The sequence below is a fragment of the Sapajus apella genome, unplaced genomic scaffold (genome assembly GCF_009761245.1).
Source record: "Sapajus apella isolate SASKATOON/1434 unplaced genomic scaffold, GSC_monkey_1.0 scaffold56, whole genome shotgun sequence".
In the NCBI taxonomy this organism is placed as follows: Eukaryota; Metazoa; Chordata; class Mammalia; order Primates; family Cebidae; genus Sapajus; species Sapajus apella.
The window spans coordinates 6981892-7000302 of NW_022436996.1; the positions used below are offsets into that span (position 1 = coordinate 6981892).

At 54.9% G+C, this 18411-nt stretch overlaps 1 protein-coding gene across 4 annotated transcripts in view; it reads left to right on the forward strand.

Moving 5' to 3' along the window:
- Nucleotides 1-18411, forward strand: part of PRKAG2 (protein kinase AMP-activated non-catalytic subunit gamma 2) — a 324559-nt gene that overhangs the window by 1190 nt on the left and 304958 nt on the right. The gene's annotated exons all lie outside the window — the stretch shown is intronic.

Consider the following 18411-nt stretch of genomic DNA (forward strand, 5'->3'; position numbering starts at 1 on the left):
GCTGGTGGGTGGCTGGGCGTAGCCCGGGATCCAGCCGGGTGCGGGTGTGGGGGGCGGTGCGTTGTGTTGTTTTGCTGAAAAGAGACGGTGTGGACTGCGCTTCGGGGAGGTGGAGCCCGCGAGCGGCTGCCGGAGACGGAGGGAGGGGAGGGGAGGGGAGGGGTTGTGGGTGGGGAAAGCAGCGGGACGGGGGATGGGGGAGCCATGTAACTGCGCCTTCTAATGCACCCCCTCCACCCCAGTTTCCCTCGGGGTGTTTCTGGGCCTGGGGCGAGGGGCTCTTCTGCAGCTGTACCCTTCCCCCGCCCCGGGAGTGTACTTTGGGTCTCCGTGGTATTTCGGGGCTCGGAGATCCCTAACCCGTGCAGACTTCGTTGAACTTCAGCCCCGACCGCGCCGGCTGCCTGGGAGGACATTGGCGACTGGGATCTGTCTGTGGCTTCGCTTTGTCCAGCCAGGGGGGCAGCGGGCCGGGTCGGGCTTCCTCCCTTTGGACGGCGCCCGGGTAGCCCGCGGCCGCTGGTCCTCGCCTCGCTGTAGAGGGGTCGGGTGGTAGGAGGTGCGGCGACCCACTGGGTCACACCCTCCGCCTCAGCCAACCAAGTAAATGTTTGTGTACACACACACACACACACACACACACACACACACACACACACACACAGCAGAGGGCTCCGTGGAGAAAGTTATTTTGCTCTCCGGGGCATGGTGGGAGTGCGCACTGCGTGGGCTGTCTATACCAGTCATTAAAACTAATCCTTCCTGACCGCATCAGACGCAGCTGGAATGGCCACTCGCTTCCCACTGTGAATCCCAGGGGGCACTGCCCCATGTTTGCGGAGCAGCCCTTCTTTTGGACGCCCCCCTAAGGTCTTCCTGTGTAAACTCCGGCCCAACGCTTGGATGAGGAAGGTGGAGTCCAGGGGCGGGAGCCCCAGACACCTGATGCCAAGTAGCCCCACACGGGCCCTGGGCCAGCCCTTCCTGGCTGCGAAGCTCCGGACAGGGAACTTGGACCCCTGGCTGCTGTGTGGCTGCCACGGTGGTGACCCGATTATGCAGGAATAAGTGTTCTATTTGAAAATGAAACATTCTTGCTTACATCTCTCATGTAAGACATTTAAAACCATGTTTCCGAATTAAACATTAGGTATTGCTGCTAGAAACCTCTTAAAACAGTGACCACACGAGGTAACCCTGTAACCAGCGTTTCTCCCATTTGTCAAATGCAGGAAATAACACCAGTTTTTCCTGCTTTATAGGGATATTGAAATAAAATGATTCCTGGGAAAACTTTTTTTTTGAGATAGGGTCTCACTGTGTTCCCCAGGCTGGAGGGCAGTGGTGCGATCACAGCCCACAGCGGCCCAACCTCCGCAGGCTCAAGTGATCCTCCCATCTCAGCCTCTTGAGTAGCTGGGACTACAGGCGTGTGCCACCACACCCGACTACTTTATTTATTTTTATTTTATTTTATTTTATTTTATTTTGCAGAGGTGAGGTTTTACCATGTTGCCCAAGCTGGTCCACATGGGCTGGGCTCCCAAAGTGCCGGGATTACAGGCGTGAGCCATTACACCTGTCCCTGGAAAACTCTTGTCAAATGTAAAGTGTCATATATATGTATCGCTAATACATATACATCAAGCACCTAGGTTTTTAAAAAAAAATAGAGAGAGTAAGAAGGACATGCCACTGTCCAGTGGTCGGGCCATTTTGTGTGGCAGCCTGGTGGTGAGGCTGGTTCCACATGCAGGGTGTGAATGATGCGTGGTGCCCATGGAGTGGTGCCAGCAGTCCTGTGAGACAAAATCCAGAAGGAGAAACAGGACTGTGAGGCCAGGGTGTGAGTGCTGAGAAACCACGCTATAGCTGGGGTCCTCGGACCACGCTTCTTACTGCCAGTGGTGACTTTGGCAGCTTTTCATCACTTCTTCACATGAGCCAGGCCTCCAAAAAAGTAGTCATTCAGTTATTCCACAGTGGCCGAGGGTGACCACATGTCCAGGCTCTGGTTAGGGTGAGGTCTGGGGGAGATGGGCCCAGGTCCTCAAGGGACTTGCAGTTGCTAGGGGGACCACGGAGGCCCCCTCATCTGCCAAATGGTCATTACCTGTTGATCGTTGTGCAAAGCTAGGTGGTGGTTATAACCTCGCTGGCAAAATGAAGCTTTCAGACACAGGCTAGCAAATGATCAGTCATATGCGATGACCAGTGCAGACCACTTCTAGAGGCATCAGGAGTGATGAGGGGGGACTGATGTGTTCAGAGAGACTTTACGCCCAGAGATGGCAGGTGAGAGTCACGAAGGAGAAGTGGGGGTGATACTTCCATTAAGGAACCAGCAGGAGCACCCCACAGAATCAGGCTGGAGGGGATGGCTGCTTTCAGGTGAAGAGCTGCGCCTCTTGGAGAAAGGGTTTGAGAACCAAGGTCGTAGGAAATGGTTTGAGACCGGCTCAGCCAGGACCTGGAGGTAGGGCTGCCAGCTGTAGTAACTAAAAATACAAAATGCCTAGTTAAATCTGGATTTCAGATAGAAAATGAATCATTTTTTAACATAGGTATGTGCCATGTGATATTTGGGTTAGACTAAGAAATATCCATTGTTGAAATCCTAGATTAATGAAGGTGTCCTGCATTTGATCTGGCAATTCTGCCTTGAAGGAGTGAGGACCCCCTCCCGAAGGCATGAGCAGGCTGCGGTGGACGCTGTGGATGGCCTGGCCCTGTGCCCTGGGCCCAGCCCACTCTCACCTGCTGCCTTGGTGGACAGCCTCTCATTCGTGTCTCCCGTCCCACCTGAAGGAATCCTCTTGGACCATGGCAGCTTGCTCAGCCTAGTGCAGGAACCCTGGAAGTGCTGGGATTATGCCCTGACGGCTGCCTTCAATCCAGGAGGGGTGTAGTTGGTGGCCGTTGACCCAGCCGCCCCACTGCTCGGTGGGATATTCTGACCTAGTTTCTGCAGCGTGCCTCAGGGCATCCCTAGCAGGGTGGGGATCCACAGTGTAGCCCACTCATTCATGTACCTTCCTGGCTCTTCTGGTCAGTTCCTGCCTCAGTTTCCCCATCCCCTTGCCCGCACTCCCTGGGATAAACTCCTGAACCTAAGTTCCTGTCTGATTGTCTTTTCTGGGGGGTGGGGGATGTCAACTAAAAAGCCATGAAAGGTGATGAAAACAACTCTGTGGGAATCAGCCTGGAAAACTGTGCAGAGTGGCAGGAAGAGGGCTGGTCACAAGGAAACCAGCTCAGGCGCTTTGGCAAAAGCCCGGGGTAAGGGTCCGAGAGCCTGAACTGTAGTCGTGACGAGAGAATGCAGAAGGGCAGACATGGGGTGTGAGAAGGCCAGCCTGCTTGACAGCAAGGGATTGAGTTGGCAGGAACTGATGTGGAGGTATTTGGGATAAGGGGCAGTTCCTGGGGGAAACGCTGAGCCCGGTTGTGGCCCGGGTGTTTCTCAGCAGAGGGCAGCACGTCCATGGGGAATCACATTTGCATCTTCACCCCAGCCTCAGAGGACTGTGGTGTCCAGGGACTGCCATTGCCAAGGACATCTTGGATTCTGAGGAGTAACTCCTGAAAGACCCTGTGACCCTGGCTGTCCTGTGACTGGGGTCATTTGGTGGCCTCCTGGGGCCCCTAGTGTCCAAGCAGCTTGTCTCTTCATTGACTTGGATTGAGTCGCTTTGGGGACCTCCGCCTCCACCCCGTATCATAAACAGAACCATGGCCTGGGGTGTTAGAGGCAATTATTGCAAATCTCCTCTCTCAGGCTGTGATGATCTTGAATGTCACCACTGCCCCCTTCCTGTCAACAGCCCCTCTAGGCCTTGGGGCATCAGGAAGGAGGAATCCGTTTCAGGGGACATCCTAGGGCCAGTGGGTAGTGGCCGGTGGTAGAGACCTAGAACTCCTAAGTAGTTTATCAACGGAATTCGGCTGATGGCTGCGTCCAGGGAAGGGAACGTGGCCCTTGGACCTAAGGAAGATGCGGCCTTGCTGGGTTTCCGCCTTTCTTAGGCATTTTGGGTCACCTTTATGGGCACAGCCACAGGGTCTTACAGGAGGAGTGGGGAGGATGCAATGGAGAGGAAGGGGAAGGACTGAGGGCAGATTCCACCCTGAGGCCACGTCGGCCTTAGCAAAGGGCCGTAGAGGTCAGAGTCCTGGCCCGTTGGCATCTGCCTTAGATCCCTGCCCTGAGACGCATGCCTCTCGTAAGGCCTGGCTGATCATGAGGGTGATGGGAATAGTTTTAGGAAGCACTTTGCCAGGAGTGTTGTGGTGTATGGTCTGCTGAGACGTGGTAGCAAGCATGTTCCTCCCTTCTGCCGCTCTAAGAAAAAGCAGCCTCCCTGTTAATGATGAAGTCCATGGACCTCATAGACGTACTTTCATCAAGGCTGGCCGGGACGTCATGCGTCTCTGGAACCGTTTCAAGCCAATGACAGAGCAGAAGGCCCACGGGGAGGGAGGGCGTCAGAGAGACAGACCCGAGGTAGGAGCCTTTGGGGACACTGAGGCAGGCCAGAGAAGTTGAGATGGTTGCTGCTGAGTAGGGCATTTCTGTCAGAATGTGCAAGTCGGTTTAGGGTTAGGGTTAGGGTTAGGGTTAGGGTTAGGGCTGGCCCTCTGGGAGAGGTGCTCCTGAAATCCTGCACAGTCTCTGGAGACAAACTAAAAATAGAGCCAGGGGAGCTGGGCAGTCACCCGTTTGCAGAGATGAGACTGGGCTTGGGTGGGCCTGTAGCCAGCTGTGCCTCCCTTGCTGCATGGCCTCGAGCGAAGCCCCATGCTCCGAGAAGTCCATGCACCCTCCGTGCCAGTGATGGCCTGGGACCTCTGCACCCAGCTCCTGCCCCGTAGCCTCTGTCTGGCTGGATGAGCCTGCTCAGGAACTCCAGGATGAGGTGGGAAGGGGAGCCATGCCCTGCCCCGGGCTGGAGGATCCGTCATGACAGGGCTTCCTGCCTTCACACCACTGAGACACTGTGGTTGGAAGCCTCAGCAAAGGGAAGGGGCAGCCTGTGTGGCACAGTGGAGGTGTCGGCTTTGACTTTGGACATGACCTCCGTCAGTCTGTACCATCCTGAGCAAGATTTGCTGGATTAGGGTTTGGGGCAATGTTTTGCAAAGTCTGGTTCCTGGACTAGCTTAAGTAGAAGCACACAGTGTTTGTTTAGAATATAAAATCCCGCTTCTGAGCCCAGACTTACCGAATCAGAGTGTCTGAGGGTGGGACCCATGAGTTTGCATTTTTCTTAAGTTCTCCAGTGATTCTTGTACCTACTGGGGCTTAAAAACAATTGGGTTAATTAACGGCTTCCCTGGTGTAATACTAATCCATTTCTTCTGCCCCCATGAGTTATTCCTCCATCTGTCTGTCTGTCTATCTGTCTGTCTGTCTGTCTGTCTATCTATCCAGTCTATCTACCTGTCATCTGCACCTTTTCAGCTGTCATTGAGAAGAGATACCCTTGACTTCTGACTCTTCTACAAAGGCAAGATATTTCTGGCTTCCAAATAAAGATGAATGCCCACATCAGCCTGTAGTCAGAGTGGCCCATGTGAGCCTGCCCGTTAGGCCACACTGCAAGGTTTCTTGACTCAGCCGTTCAGTGGCTCAGTGCATCTTAGATGCCGTGCTGTAGCTCCAGTAGGGTCCAGAGTATGCTGTGGGGACCTGCGGTAGTCAAGCTTCTCGGTGGTGGAGTCCTCAGACTGGCCTGTGGCTCAGGGTTTTTGACGAAGCTTGGTTGCCGCTCTGTAGCACACTGGGTGAGAGAGGGCTGCTCAGCAGGGGGCCCCCGCAGTGGGGCGCAGCACATCAGCTGAATGCTGCTTGAGCACAGCCCCGCGCTGGTCCTGGAGGGAACGGGCAGCTAGACAGTGATGCATGATCACTTCCTCGAAGACTCTGCCACACAGAGGGTGCAGGGATGTCTGAGGGGCAGCTCACATGGGGGAACAGTGCCTGCTGTGGGGATGTCTGTGAGCAGCTCACATGGGGGACAGAGCAGAGCCTGCACAGACCCATGGCCCTGCAGAGTCACATGCTCAGTGACTTGCGGGGTCACCCTGGAGCTGCCTTGTCCTCTCATCCCTACTTCACAAATGCCCAGTTGAGAAAACGCCTGCTCATCATGACAGGGTAGATTACAGGGTTACTTACGGTGGAGGTGAAATGTGCATCTCTGCTCTCATTCAGCCCCCACCCCCCGCCACCCTGCCCTATTGGTGCTTGGTCCTGGTACCTTTTTGTGGAGGGTTCCAGGATTCTTGTGTAAACAAGGCTCTACATACTGCAGAGGAACAGCCTGCTGATGATGAACACGAAGAGTTAAATCCTGGATCACGCTGAATTCACATCAACAGAAGCAGCAGCCCAGCAGAGTCAGTGGGTTCAATCAATACTGCGTCTTTTCACATGTCACAAGCGTGTGAGGGTTCTCAGTGCGTTACTGGTGCCTTTTCCTGCTTGTTTTCTTTGAACCACCCTGTCCTGATAAAACCTAGCAGAACGCTCTTACTAGTCTGCACTGGGGGTTTGCAGTTTTGACTGTGCTAAACATTAGATTGGCGAAAGAAATCATTTGGAAGCACTTTTTATTTGCCAATGCCTCTTCATCTACTCAGACTTCACTTACGTAATTTGTAAATCGGTTTGTATCTTCTAAAACCTTCAGGCAGATACATGTGCTCTTAAATATTCCTGCTTCTTGGCTGTTTATTTTCTTTTGCTTTCCCTGTTTTCCTAGAAGAGCTGATTTTGGTATAGTCAGCTCCTGGCCAGTATCTTTCTGTTTCTAGGCACCTTTTTACATTTATGGGGCCACTAAGTTATTAAGTAGAGCTACAGACACTGACCGGAGCGGGTGAGAATCTGGCTCTCCCATTCTCCTCCCTCCGTCCTCTCTTCGGTCCGAATGGGACCAGTGAACACAATCACCAATGAAACACCAGCTGTCTCCCATTGCCTTTCAAGACAGTGAACTACCCATCTTGATAACCCCACAGTTCTGTCAACATCTCTTAAAATGTCGAATAAACAAAGGCCATTGGATGCTGAGCTGCGACGTTGAAACGGAGTTGTGAGTTTACTTGGTTCATTAACCGTGACTTGATCTGAGATGAGCAGAGGAGCCACGTGAGAGTCAAGCTGTGGCCCTTGGGCTTAACCACAGGGAGCTCTTAGAAGCCCCCACTGTTACCCACTGCATGGCTCATGCGCTGAGACCAGAGGACCGGGTTGGTAATTAAGGGGCTGAGCCTCCCCGGTGGAAGGTGTGTTGGTGGAACTGTATTCTCGTCCAGACTTGGAATGGTTAATTGGAATCTCACTCATCTCTTTCTTCCACTACCTACTTTGAAAATAATTTAATCCCCATCCTTTACTTCCTGTTGACAGGAAGCCTTCTCTGCCAACCCCTGGCTGGTCACAGACCAATCGGATATCACTAGGCTTTGGGGCGCCTGCCAGGGCCTCTGTGTTTTGATATACTCTGACCTGGCAGTGAAGTTGCTGATGAATGTTTGACAAAGACCAATTTGCTCTGTAACCCCAGGCTCCCAGCGTCTTTTTCATGAGCCAGAGGCCCAGCCCTGGAGGGGGTGCCCTACAGCTCTGCCCACCTTCTTCTGGGGGAGCTCATTGTGGGGGTGGGGGTGAGCTCTGCAGCGACCTCCACTGTGCCAGGGAGGGGAAGAGGAAGGATACCACAGGAGGAGGGGAGCATTGGAGAGAATAGGATGCACATCCTCACCTTGTGAATAAAGAGAGCCATTGCTAAGAACAGTATTTATGCAGGGTTAGTGCTGGGACAGAAACCAGTCAGCTCATTTCTGGGTACTTTCCAGGGATTGGGCTGGGTGTCCAGGACACAAAGGTGAACAGTGCCATGGAACTGGATTCTCCAAAAGAAAGGTTGAAGCCCCACACCCCCTGCACCCCGTGCCTGTGAATGGGACCTTATTTGGAATGGGGTCTTTGCAGGTGGGATTAAGATATAATTTAGGATGAGGCCGTTAGGATGGGCCCTCGTCCGCTGTGCCTAGAGTCCTTCTAAGAAGAGGGAAACTGCGTCCTGAGGCGCAGGCGTGTGCGGGTGGAGGCAGAGGTTGCGGAGCCGCTGCCTTGAGCTGTGGAATACGGGCCACTGGAGGTGGAAGAGGCCGGGAAGGACCCTCCCGGAGGCTGCGGAGGGACAGTGGCCCTCACTTGATTTCAGACATCTGGCCTCTAGAGCAGTGAGGGAATCGTTCTGTTTTAAGCCCCGGTGTGTGGTGCTGCGTTATGGCCGCCCAGGAACCGAATCCAACAGGGCACGGCCTTCGAAGTACAGGTGGCTGCAGCCTCCGTCGACAGAGCTTCGGGGCAGGTACTGCGGTGAGGGGTGGGGAGAGCCAAGGCCCCAGGGGGTGTCCCAGCGTCCCACTGCCCACTGCGCTTCAACTGCGTCCTTCCAGGGTCTGGGTCTTTCCTTGTGTCCCCTCCTCCCCTGCTGGAAATTCTAGTGTGGAAGGGCTGTGAGGAAACCGACGTGACGGACGGAGGCTGTGTGGCAGCTCCGGGGCCCACCCGGCCTGCTCCCCTGTCCAGAGCACCTCCTCTTTGCCTGCTCTTCCCTCCTGTGTAGCCCAAGACTCAGCCTCCTGGGGCCACGGGTGCAGAGGTGTGTGCGGGGACTGGGGGTGGGAGGACAGACAGCTCAGTCCCCTGCTCCACTTCCAGAAGACGGGCAGGCAGGCCGGCCCCACACAGCCATTTGTCTATCAGGCTGATGTGGAAACCAGCCCCCCAGCTCCACCCTGCTCACCACCTCGGCCGCCCCAGCCGCCATGGGGTGGGGGCTTGAAGCAAACCGCACCCGGGCCCCATCCTCATCTGCAGCATATTTTGTAATAAGCACCCCAGGGAACCTTATTCCTCCATGCAGCCTAGATACACTTGATGGGGAGTTGCATTCACGGTGCTGAAGACTGATCGCTATGCTTGATTATCAGATACCGTCTGGGGTGGCTCGGTTGTCATCAGATTGAGCTAATATTGCTGGAGTGCTTGTTAGGTGCCAGTTATTATACATATTACATATAGGAACGGTGAGAAGGAATCAATTCAGTCGCCTTCAGTCCCTATGTTTTTGGTGTTTGGGCAGCAGCAGACGTGAACTGAAACGGTGACAGCGTGCCCCTGTCAGTTCACTGTGCCTGGAGTCCTTCTAAGAAGAGGGAAACTGCGTCCAGAGGTGCAGGCAGGAAAGCGGGTGAGGGCGGAGGCAGAGATCGCGGAGCTGCTGCCTCGAGCCGTGGAATACAGGCCACTGGAGGTGGAAGAGGCTGGGAAGGACCCTCCTGGAGGCTTCGGGAGCTTATATGAAGGATGTGTGGTTTCATATAAGCCGCCTCTCTTTATCTCTAAAATAATCTGTGAAATATTAGTATTGTTAGAAAAGACAGTGTGAGGTTCACAACCATTCTAGCCCGACCTGCTGAGAAAAGCCTCTGGGTGTCTTGCTGGGTTTCTGGTATCTCTGCTTGGCTGTGGCCCAGAGGCCCCACGAGCGGTCAAGTCCTCCCTGGGGTAGGGGGCGAGGCTGGACAGTCAGGCCGAGGCTAGACGGTCGGCCCAGAGAGGACGGTACCTGCTGCCTCCCCACGGTTTGCCCTGAGTCAGGTCTCCACAGGCTTTACTCGGCCCCTTTCTGGATGAAGGTCATTGAAGGTTATTCTTTACGCTTCTTATCTCAAAAATAAATAACCTGCCTTCTCCACGTTCATGGGTCCCATTCTCTGGTTCTTCTTTCTCAGCTTTTTGTTTTGTTTTGTTTTTAGACAGATTCTCCCTCTGTCGCCCAGGCTGGAGTGCAGTGGTGTGATCTCAGCTCACTGCAACCTCTGCCTCGTGGGTTCAAGCGATTCTCCTGCCTCAGCCTCCTGAGTAGCTGGGATTACAGGTGCCTGCCACCATGGCCAGCTAATTTTAGTATTTTTAGTAGGGATGGGGTTTCACCATATTGGCCAGGCTGGTCTTGAACTCCTGACCTCGTGATCCACCCGCCTTGGCCTCCCAAAGTGCTGGGATTACAGGCGTGAGCCACTGCGCCCAGCCCTTTGTTTTTTTGTTTTTGCTTCTTAAATAATGGTAGTAGAATAAACACTAACCCAGAATCTGGAAACCCTGTCTGGCACCCCTGTCACATATCTAGGGGCTTCTTCTCACTGAGTTATCCAGTACTGACTGCAGCCTGTGCCAGGGTCAGGGGTCTCACTGTGACTTACGTGGGCCCCTCTCTCCCCTCAGAAGGCTTAGGCTGGGGCATGCCGTCACCCTTTCAGTTTGTGTCTGCTGCTGCCCAAACACCAAAAACATGGGGACTGAAGACGACAGAATTGATTCTTTCTCACTGTTCTCTTGGTCAGCTGGGAAGTTCTTGTGATTGGGGCTGGCTCGGCCAGTCTCTGGGGTCAGCCAGCAGCTGGGGTCCAGGACAGCTTCGCCTGCACGTCTGCCCATCACCTAGTTAGATCCATGCCGGCCCAGCCCTGGGGACGACTGGGCTGTGTGTCCAGCAGGCAGTCCAGACAGCAGCAGGAGGGCTAGCCTGGAGCACAGGGGCTCCTCAGACCCCTCGGGCATGGCAAGTCACATGGCTCAGACTCCAGGGACGGAGGACAGGCTCTGCCTGTGGATGGGAAGCAAGGTCACATTGCAAGGTCATGATCATGGGGGCCGGCAGGATTTGAGGTGAACCAGTCACTTAACCTGTCCAGATCTGTTTACATATATAATACATTTATATATTACATAGTTAATACTATATAAATTATCTAATCATATTCTATTTAAAGCTTATCCCTTATGTAATATGTATAATATGTAATATACATATATAGACTTTGAAAAAGAGGGCTAGAGCCTAAGTCTCCGTTTGGCTGAGGCACCACAGCTGTGTGGAAACTGCTTTGTCCTGGGGACAAGTGGCCTTTGAGGGGCTGTGGGTGAGGGGCGTGCAGAGCAGTGACGGGGACTGGGTCCTTCCAAAGCTGAGCTTTTGGGAGTGTCGTCCGAGCCCACCCGTTTGCACCACTAAAGATGGGTGAGTGTCCGAGGAGATATTTGGCCCCCGGGGAGCCACCAGTGCCAGGAGAACAGAGAGGTCACTTGTCTTGTCATCACTCTGCTTTACATGTCAGGTGTATTTTGAGATTTCTGACGTGACCTTGGGGCACAGGTAATAGAATATTTTCAGCGAGAGGGAAATGGTGGGCAGCGATACCACCTAGTCTAGGGAAGTAACTGAGCCAGGTGACCTCCCTGATAGAGTGGCAGGGTGCCCACCAGGTGTGGAAGTGGCGCAGAGGACACGTGGTAGCCCCTGGGAGCAGAGAAATGGGAAGCTGCTCCCTGGACCGCTGTATAAGGAGGAGGCAGCCTCAGGAGGTTGAGCGACCTGTGAAGTCGAATGGCTGGCCAGTGGCGAAGCAAGGTTGACCTGGGCTTTTGCACTGGAGGCGTGTTGGAAGGAAAGGAACCCCCCTGGCCGGCCAGCAGCTACGGTCAGGGAAGAGCTTCCAGGAGCCAGCAGCGCCACCTGCCAGCCCTGTGGCTCTCTGCCAGACATGCCTGCTCTTCAGGCTGGAGGTCAGAAGCCGGTTCGCAGCAGTGCCTGTTTAGTGCCATTTCGAGACAAGGGCTGTGGGCTCCGGACCCCACTCTGTCACCTCCCTCCTCTCCTCTTCTCTAGATGTGGCAACATCAGGTCTCAGGAAAGGCTCAGAGTGGAGTTCTGTAGGCTCCACATGCGGGCAGAGTTTACTACTGTGATAAAATACAGCATGAAGGTAGGCGGACATATTTGGTTCTTGGTTCCCTTTTTTTTTTTGGAGACAGGGTCTTGCTCTGTAGCCCAGGCTGGAGTGTGGCGGTGCGATCACTGCTGCCTGGAACTCGCAAGCTCAAGCGATCCTCCTCCTTCAACCTGCCGAGTAGCCGGGACCACAGGTGCCACCATGCCTGGCTAAGTTTTTTATTTTTCGTCGAGAAAGGGTTTCATCATCTTGCCCAGGCTACTGTTAAACTCCTGGGCTCAAGCAATCCTCCTGCCTTGGCCTCCAAAGTGCTGGGACTGCAGGGTGAGCCGCCACACTTGCCTGTGTTTGGTTCTATTCCCTGTTCATTATGGTCTGCCCTCCGGCACCTGTTGTCACCTTCACCTGAAGGTTCTGCTCAGCTGCTGAGTCTGTGCCTCTAGCTTTGGCGCCTCAGCGGTGGGAGAGGGAAGCAAGCTACACCGATCAGAGGGGAAGGGCCGTGAAGCATTCGCGCCGAAGGCCTCAAGTGCCCCGTGGAGCATTCTGGAGCTGGAATGGCCCTTCTGAGTTGTCCCAGATTGAGGCAAAGGGCTCCCACAGTGTCCCTGGGAAGAGGACGTGAACTTGGGTGGGGTGGATCCCGTCTGGTGGGGGCAAGTCTTGGCCAGGCACTCAGCTGAGTACCAGCAGCTACCAGTGCTCCTGCACCTGGGGATCTACCAGTGCTGCCGGTACTCAAGGATCTACCAGCGCCCCCAGCATCTGGAGATCTACCAGCACCCCCAGCATCTGGGGATCTACCAGCAACCCCTGCACCTGGGGACCTACCAGAGCCCCCAGTACCCGGGGACCTAGCAGTGCCCTATGCACCCGGGGACCTAGCAGTGCCCCCAGCACCCCGGGATCTACCAGTGCCCCCAGTGCCCGGGGACCTACCAGTGCCCCCAGCGCCCGGGGACCTACCAGTGCCCCCTGTGCCCCCGGACCTACCAGTGCCCCTTGTGCCTGCGGACCTACCAGTGCCCCCTGCGCCCGGGGACCTACCAGTGCCCCCTGCGCCCAGGGACCTACCAGTGCCCTCTGCGCCTGGGGACCTACCAGTGCTCCCTGCGCCTGTGGACTTCCAGTGCTCCCTGTGCCCAGGGATCTAGGAGGCACACCACGGCATCCACTGCACCGCTTCCCTTTCTCATAATAAAACCTCACGATTTTTCTTTCGATGTGTCTGGCCTGTCTCCTTAATTAAGTTATACGCCCCTTTAAGGATGGCATGCGTCTACACTTTGTCATGTCCCAAGCCTGAGAAGCCACCTCTCACACAGCCAACCTGAATGTTGACAATATGATGATGGTGAGGAAACACAGAAGCCGAGCTAACAGAGGAGGAAAGGGAAAAAATGTGGACCGTCTTTGAGAATGGAAATGCTTAGTTCACTCTACGATCCAATCTAGAGAAGTTCGAGTGAATCCATTGTTTACCAATCTTATGAGAGCCACAAATCTCGAAGAGAAAATTTTCAGACAAATCTTGGCTTCCATCAGTGCTTGTGTCTGATTGTCCGCTGGTACAGGCGTGGACGCCAGGGTGGAGGGGGTGGGGAAAGACGAGTGAAGAAGAGATGCAGGTGGCCGTGTGTGGTGCTGGAGGAGCAAGGGGTTTGCAAGACCTTCTGGTTCTCTCTGCCACAAAGCATGGTGCAAAGCGTGCCCAGCCTGTGGTCTTGCCCCTCCGTGGGCCTGTCCTGATGCCCTCTTTCTGCCCCACCTCCTGCAGGAGGGGCTCCACGGAGGCCAGAGTGGGGACAGTGGCTGGGTATGTTGCCCTGGCTGGCCACTTCACAGCTGCTGGTTACTGTGCTTAATGGAAGGTGGATGAAAGCGTCCAATAGGCAGATGGAGCCCCGTTAGTGACTGGAAGGTCCCCTCCGGGTCCAGCATTCCAGGATTCTGTGATACCTGTCAAAGCTCAGGTGCCCGGCCACCTCCATCAGCCCAGCCCAGCCCAACCCACAGTCCCACCTGCAGGTGGCAGAGAGGGAATCCTGGACTGTCAGAAGAAGGGCTCCCTTCCTGCAGCCCTGCGTCCCCCCAGTGGCGTGGACTCGGGTGAGTCCCGTAGCCTTAGATTTCCAGCTGTTACCCCGAGAGGACTTCCATCTAAATGAGAGTTGGGGACGGCTGTTCTTCAGATCATTCAACTGTTTGGCCCTGGACAGGGATGACATCCGCAGTGTCTTAACCAGCAGCTCTCACCTGGGACAAAAGAGGACGGCTGGCGAGCGGCTAGCAAGAGCAGAATGGGAGCTGAAGGTATCCAAGGCCGCTCAGCTTCTGATGGCGCCAAGGGACAGCTCTGGCACTGCGGGCTGTGGCTGGTAGCAGACCCAGCTGGGCCCGGGCACAGAGCCTCAGGCAGGTGCCGCCCGACCACTCACCTCTGCTCTCTTAGCCCTCGCCATGGGGAAGCCCTTCCCCCTTCGCTCATCCCATGGCCCTTAAGCGTGTGTCCTTAGCTGTGTCTCAGCGAATATGCAGAGGTGTGCTGGGTGCTGCCCTCTCTCTGAAGACCATGATTCCTGCCCAGCACCTTTGTTTCTTTAGAGGATCATTCCTTTCAGTGGGGCTGGCAGTGGCATCCCACGCTGTCCGCCCGCAGGTCTCACAGAGATGGTGGGACGGTCTTGCTGCTGCCTTCACTGCCAAGTGCAGCAGGGACTGGCTTGTGGGTCTTGCCCCGCCCCATCTGACATCCCGTCTGACACCATTCCCTGAGGGAGTGTTCCCTGGTGCCACAGCGCTGCAGCACCCTTGAAGTGCATTCCCTGGGCGTCACGGGACGATGCGCACAGATGTGGTATCTGCTCTTTGATGGAGGTCCCAGCAAGCTGTTTTTCCTGAACCTGTTATGTGACAGACTCGAGAGACTCCTGGCTCCTCCTCAGGAGACACTGTATTCTCTGAGCTTTCCTTGATCTGAGAAGTTTCTGAAAACTCCCCTTGAGTCACTGAGGCCAGGAACGGGGCTGGACCTGATGTTGGTGACAGCTTTGCACGGGGCAGGAAGAGGGGCCTCCGAGGGGCAAGTCGAGGCCAGGGCACCTGTCAGCTCCATCAAGACTCCCGGGGGCAGAATTTGTGCTCAGTTCGTCTTTATGGTCCCCCCAAGTGCTCCACACCATGGATTCTGCATAGTAGGCACTTGCTGAATACCTCCTAGCTGCCAGCAAAGTGCCTTTGGATTGGAGGCTCAAACCAAACCCATCTCAGCACTGGAAACCTTTCCACAGGAAGCCTAGAAATGGCTGAAGTGAATGATGATGTCGCCCCTTCTTCCAGTGGCGATGGTGTCAGCCTTGGCTGTAGTCCAGGACCATTGATGAAGCAGGCCTTCTCTTTCCCTGTGAATCTCCTCTCTCTTCCTGTAGAGCAGGGGTGGGTGTGTGGGGGGCAGGTGAATAGGGGAGGGGAATGGGGTACGGGAGATATGGGTATTTAAATATCCACTGAGGCTCGCCGAGTCCAGTCCCTGACACCTATCTTTATGACACCCGGATACTGAAAATGGCACAGGGTATACACAAACTAAAGTCAAAATTAATCTTCATAGGACTCCAAGCTCCAAGAAGCCAGTAGCTTCAGTCACCTTCCCACCAAGCGGCACAGGTTGGGCTCTTGAGTGAGCTGGGTTGGGACCGGTGTGGCTGAGGCTGGCAGAGCTTGGGATCAGCCCCTAGGGAGAGGAGGTGGGGGAGGCGAGGGGCAGGCGTGGTGCAGGAGAGGCCGGGCTGTCCTGCAGTCTCAGCCAGGCCTCAGCCCACCCTCCGAGCTTTGCTGGGTAGCAGTAGGGGCTGGGGACAATTATCTGTGGATGCAGCTGTCTGTGGAAGAGGCTGGGGCCTTGGGAAGGAGGCTCCTCCAGCCTGAGCAGTCCCCACAAGGGGCTAGCAGCCGAGGGGCCACAGCACCACCTGCAGCGGAGGAAAGCGCTTCAATCCCAGAGGGAGGTGGGGGAGGCCGCCCAGCACCCTGTACCCCTTAGGGAGCAGCCAAAGCAGTAAAACCTACAATTCTTTGTCTCCTGTGTCCCATTCCTTCCTAGACAGGAAATCACCGTTCGGGGGTGTATTGAAGGTGGGAGAGATTGTAAGCCCACCTTCTGATGCTCCAGCGAGGTGGCACCTGGTTCAGATGACTTTTCAGGTCCGACCTGAAGGGAGAGGAAGGCAACAGTGGCCACAGAGGGAGCGGGTGTCCCCAGCCAGCAGGCCCCCAGCGCGTGTGGGTGGCAGCTGACTTCATCCCACACAGCCGTCTGCGGGAGCCGCTACTGTCCCCATCCTACAGATGGGAAAGCCTGCACAGCAGGGTCCACTGGCAGGGGTGGTGCGGCCGGGCATCGAGCCGGAGCCGTCTGGCGCCCAAGCCCACACACAACTGCTGTGCTGAGCAGACAGACGGTGCCGAAGGCAGCGTGCAACCCGAGAAGATGCATGGAGAGGAGTGGGGTGTTGATTTCCAACCATTTTTATAGGCCGACAAGAGATGATTTATCCGAAGGGTTTTTTTTGGTACTTGTAGTTGCCGATGGGTCCTCCTTGGGCACAGCCGCCCCGCACAGGTGGACCTGGGCATCAGCCTCATTCCTCATTTGCGCAGAGTTCTGCGGGTCTCAGTGGTCCGGCAGCTGTGAGCTGGCAGGAGCAGAAAGGTCCTGAGTGTCACCCAGCAAAAAGCACTGACCTTTTCCGGCTCTGATCTCTCACACCTGCTGCGTACTTTTTTTTTTTTTTTTTTACACAGGGGAGCTCCCCTTTTCCAAATGAAAAAAGGGGATCTTAAGACTTTTTTTTGTTTGTTTTAAAGTTGCTTGCAAAAATTACACTGGTTAGTGTCTCTGGAGCCCTGAAAGATACCACCTTTTACACAAAGTTGAAAGCAGTAGACTGGGCTGCTGTCCGGCGGTTCTTCTCGTTGCCATCTTCTGTTTCTTTCCTCCTCATCCGGTCCGTTTTCTCTCTGCCCTTCTTCTTGTCCTCTGCCTTCTGTCCCCGTGCCTTCTTCTTTATCTTGTCTCTTTAGAGCTGGGTTCCACCAGGCTTGAAACACCTGCCTTGCGATCCGGTTCTCTTCCCTGTAGCGGCCATGGTGGCTGACGTGGCACAGGCGACCGCCCTCCGGTGGGGTCGCTGTGACCGCGTGCGTGGTTGGTCTTGTTTTTCGGATGTGGGCATTCACTGAGTTATATTCCGTGTGGGTGCCACACTCAGGTCTTCCGCATATTTTGCCACTTAACTCATCAGCAACTCTGCCTGCTCCTAGTGTTCACCCGGTTTTTACAGTTGGAGAAATGGAGGCTCTGATAGAATGAGTCGTTTGCCTGAGGGCCACGCCAAGGCCCGTGCGTGAACCCGGCATGGCCGAAATCCATGCCCTTCCCTGCAAGCTGTCTTTTCATCCCCCTCCACATCCTAATCTGGGGCAACGAAGAAGGCAAAATACCTTCCCCAGAGCTGCCAGCCTCCCCAGGGGCCTGCCTCGGGGCCACCCCCATGTGGCACCTGTGGCTTGCTTCCTCGGCAGGCAGGCCTTGAGAACATCGCCACAGGTAGAGCCAGAACTTTGGGGACCTGGCTTCCCTCCTGCCACACCTCTCACTGGCTGTGTGACCTTGGACAGGCCCCCTGATGGCCCTGAACCTAAGTTGTTTTGTTTGTGAAATAGCACATGGTCATGAGAATCAAATGACATCCTGTAAAGAGCTTGCCACGTAGCAAACTTGAGAGTGTTAGTTTTTTTTTTTTTTTTTTTGAGATGGAGTCTTGCTCTGTCGCCCAGGCTAGAGTGCAGTGGTGCGATCTTGGCTCGCTGCAACCTCTGCCTCGTGGGTTCAAGCGATTCTCCTGTCTTAGCCTCCTGAGGAGCTAGGACTACAGGCACCCGCCACCTAATTTTTGTATTTTTAGTAGAGATAGGTTTTCAGCATGTTGGCCAGGATGGTCTCGATCTCCTGACCTCATAATCTGCCCACCTCAGCCTCGCAAAGTGTTGGGATTACAGGCTTGAGCCACCGCGCCCGGCCGAATATGTTGTAAGTTTTAAGAAATCACCTTTCTTCATTTGTTGGAGAAACCCCAAGGACAGAATGTGTGGCCTGTGTCTGGCAAGAGTGTAGGACCTCCAGGATATGTGTGTTACCCTCACTCCGGGACCGCCTTCCTTTATCTTCCTGTTGGCGCTGTTTTTCCCTGTTTTAAGGTATTTTATGTAACTGCATTGCCAGCGTCCTTTGGGAAATGGAGACAAAGTGCGCATAGCATCATGGAGCTCAGCTTTGGCCGTGGCAAGGACACAACTTATCTGTGAGGTCCATATGGTCAGGAACAGGTGTGGCTCTGGACCCGTCCGCCCAAATGCCTTCTGCCCGCCCCCACCCACCCACTTTTCTCCTACAGCACAGTCCATGCCTGCCTGCCCTCGGCCTCTCTGCTTGGCAAAAACGTCCCAATGTCTGTAGTGGTGTGTGTGTGTGGAGGGTGGTGTGTGTGTGGAGGGTGTGTGTGTGGAGAGTGGTGTGTGTGTGGAGAGTGGTGTGTG